We start from the raw sequence: 3,042 nt of genomic DNA, 5'->3' as shown, positions 1-3,042 counted from the left end.
TCAGTTGCCTTTATAAATAAATAAATAAATAAATAAATGCTGTTTCTCAAGGGGAACATAGTGAATGAAGACTTGGATGTTGCCCACCTATTGCCATTATCTATGAACAGCTTGCATACACCACTTCCTGAGCCCCCTTGCTCACGACAAGAACATGACTAGTCCTCATGAGTTGAGCTAGCACCTTTTTGTCAAAAACCTGTGCTGTACTACACAGGCCAATGAACCCCCTGGAGTAGTGCAGATTTAGTAATCTAGAGATTAAATCCTGTTCTCTGCTAATCCCTTAAACCATCCAATACTGCTACACAGACAGCAATCCAAAAGAACAGTTACCATACATTTGTATATTCATATTTAGAAAGGTGATTCTGCAACAGGACATACATTCCATAAGAATTGTCCTGTTGCAATCTAGAGGCTTCAAACCAAGCCCCTGGTCTAACAATAAGGTTCACCTAAACAGATCTCATTACAGGATTGGGCTAGTAATTCAGGGGGGGGGGGGGACAGATTAACAAGTGAGAGTGGGGAAATAGAGCTATCTTCATTCAAAATTAGTGGCCTGTAGCAAACAAAGTCCAAGTCTGAGGCCCACATTGCTTATCCACACTAATGCTAAGAGATACAAGTAAGTACAATATCAAGTTCACTACATAATAAACATCAGCCATTATGCATTCTAGACCTCTAAAAGTATGGCAACAAACAAAGCTCTTGGGGAACATAGATCACACCCTCTCTCAGTCTAAAGAAACTAATTCTTTACCTATCCACCTTCACATAGGTTTAGATGTTATACCATGTGGTAATTATTTCCAAATCACAAGTGCAAACACTCACCCTGATTGGAAAATTAGCAGATTTCAAACTCAGGTAATTTGCCCCTAATGAGGAACTTGTTGAACTGAATTTAACAATTAGCTCATACCCTTTCCTGGCTGTATGTGACAGGGCTATAAAAAGGCTCAGAAACTCACCTATTCAAAGTTTTTCAGTAAAAACCCAGAAATATTATCCTACTTCTCTACATAGCCCTTAGACTGGTAGTTCAAGGATTGTGGTCTTTGAAGAGCTGGCTGATCACATGATCCTGGCTCTTCTCATTTCCAGTTGCTAAACTGCATTAAAAGATGCTAAAAAAAAATCCACATTACTTCCCTAATGTTACTTTTCTACATGAGCAGCTGCTGTAGTTGCCAGATGGGTGCCCTGCAATCAGGTATCAGAGAAGAGGAGATCCATATGCAGTTGTGAATGACAGAACACAACAGTCATTGCAAGGGAAAATGTCCACAAGATAATCTCACTGTTAAATTGTGATCTACACTAGAACTGGTTGAAAACCTTTGAAATCTCACCAGGTTTTAGGGGTTTTTTCCCAAAACTTTGTCAACATTTTGGGAAAGCTTTTTGCTGTTTTCAAACCAGCGTTTTACAGCGGTTAATATTTTACAGCAATTGGGAACTCCAATGAAAAAGTTTTCAATTAGCTCTGGCCACTCTAGGAAAATTCCTGTCCTAGAGTGGTGCAGCCCTGGCATACCAAGAGCTTTATCATTTATCACTGTAACTGGCATCAGAATATTCCCAGAGAACACGTCACCAAGTTAAAAAAAAGGACAACATGCAGCGGAGAAAGGGTAAAAAGAATCTTTTGCAACAAAAAAAGGACACTTGAGAGATACACCTGTACATGGTGCCTCTTTGACTGCCTTTGTGCTAAAGCAGTAGGTATTTGAATAGAAGCTGAGATTCTCAGGAGTGAAGAATGCTATGTTTATGCAAGAAGACAGTAGAGCTTGTCTACCTATGAGGTTGCACTTTGACCTCTCAGAAACTGCATTAAGGTGTGCCTTAAAGAGAAAAGAGCACAGGAGTATCCTGCATATTTTCTCTTATGAATCAACTGTACAAAGGTCCACTCCTCACACCTAGTCTACAGGCTGGAAAAATTGATCTAGATGACCTCTCACCCAAAGATTATGCAGGCTGGAGATTTGAACATAGCAAACAGCAAATCATTTTATTGTTCTGCCTAGTAAAGGCTTAACTGCCAGTAAGATGATTTTTTTTTCCCCCAGGGGAAAGCGCGAACGCAGTCCCCCACTACCACAAATTATGCAGTCGAGTTTCCCGCATTTGGGGAAATCAGCACACCCGCAGTGCAATGGATGAGCCTCACCCTGGGAAAACCATCTTCGTGATCATGGTATCTCCCCTGCCAGGTAAGTATGATAGCTTAATTCACTATCCTACTGCATTTAGGAGAATGTGTTTCCTAGTAGACAGTGCACAGAAGCAGGAGCCAATAGCTTCTGGCTTTGGTACTGATTCCCCCCTGTAGCTTTGAGCAACTCACTTAACTTTTCTGCCTCAGTTTCCCCCTCTGTACAATAATGATAATAATACTCACCAAGTTCACAGAGGTGGTGGTGGTGGTAGGATTAGCTAGTTAACATTTTTAAAGGACTTTCAAAATACGCAATATAACGGTGCATACATTCCACTTTTCACCCATCAGTCTTAAATTGCTTTATAAAAATGTGTGTCTATTTTACATTGGGGATGCAGAGACACAAGCAGATTAAACAACTTGCCTGGGGCCAGAAAGCAAATCAGTGGTAGGGTCAGGAAGAGAATCAGGGTCCAAAATAGTTAAGAGACTGTAAAAAAGAGTAAAGATGATAAATGGCAGTTTATCAGTTTGGGGGAAAGAGAGCATAGGGATCTGTGGTCTTTATTTACTAGTCATGATCTGCTGGAGACGATAAACATCACAGTAATGATGTTTCCAAATGATATTCTTTGACTTAGTCTCCCTTTACATCACGCCACCTGCCCTCTCCACTCTACCAATGACACCAGCCTCAGTACTCCTGTTGTGTCCTTCTCTCACAGACAGCCGCATCTCTGAGGCCTCTTCCATGCTACCCTTATGCTCAGCATGCCCTTCCCTTCCCTGTTCCAGCACTGCCAATGCTTGTGAGTTCATTGCAATATTTGGTGGTTTTTCTAAAGCCCCAGCCCTTGGATTCATGG

At 41.2% G+C, this 3,042-nt stretch overlaps 1 pseudogene; it reads right to left on the bottom strand.

Annotated features, from left to right (window-relative positions):
• Positions 1 to 2,081: 2,081 nt before the first annotated feature.
• LOC112118066 lies at positions 2,082 to 2,236 on the bottom strand (annotated as a pseudogene).
• Positions 2,237 to 3,042: the final 806 nt, after the last annotated feature.

The sequence above is a fragment of the Terrapene carolina genome, unplaced genomic scaffold (assembly GCF_002925995.2).
Source record: "Terrapene carolina triunguis isolate 2854851 unplaced genomic scaffold, T_m_triunguis-2.0 Scaffold22, whole genome shotgun sequence".
Classification (NCBI taxonomy): domain Eukaryota; kingdom Metazoa; phylum Chordata; order Testudines; family Emydidae; genus Terrapene; species Terrapene triunguis.
Note: the sequence above shows the minus strand (reverse complement) of the source record. Positions and strands in the feature narration are given on the sequence as shown.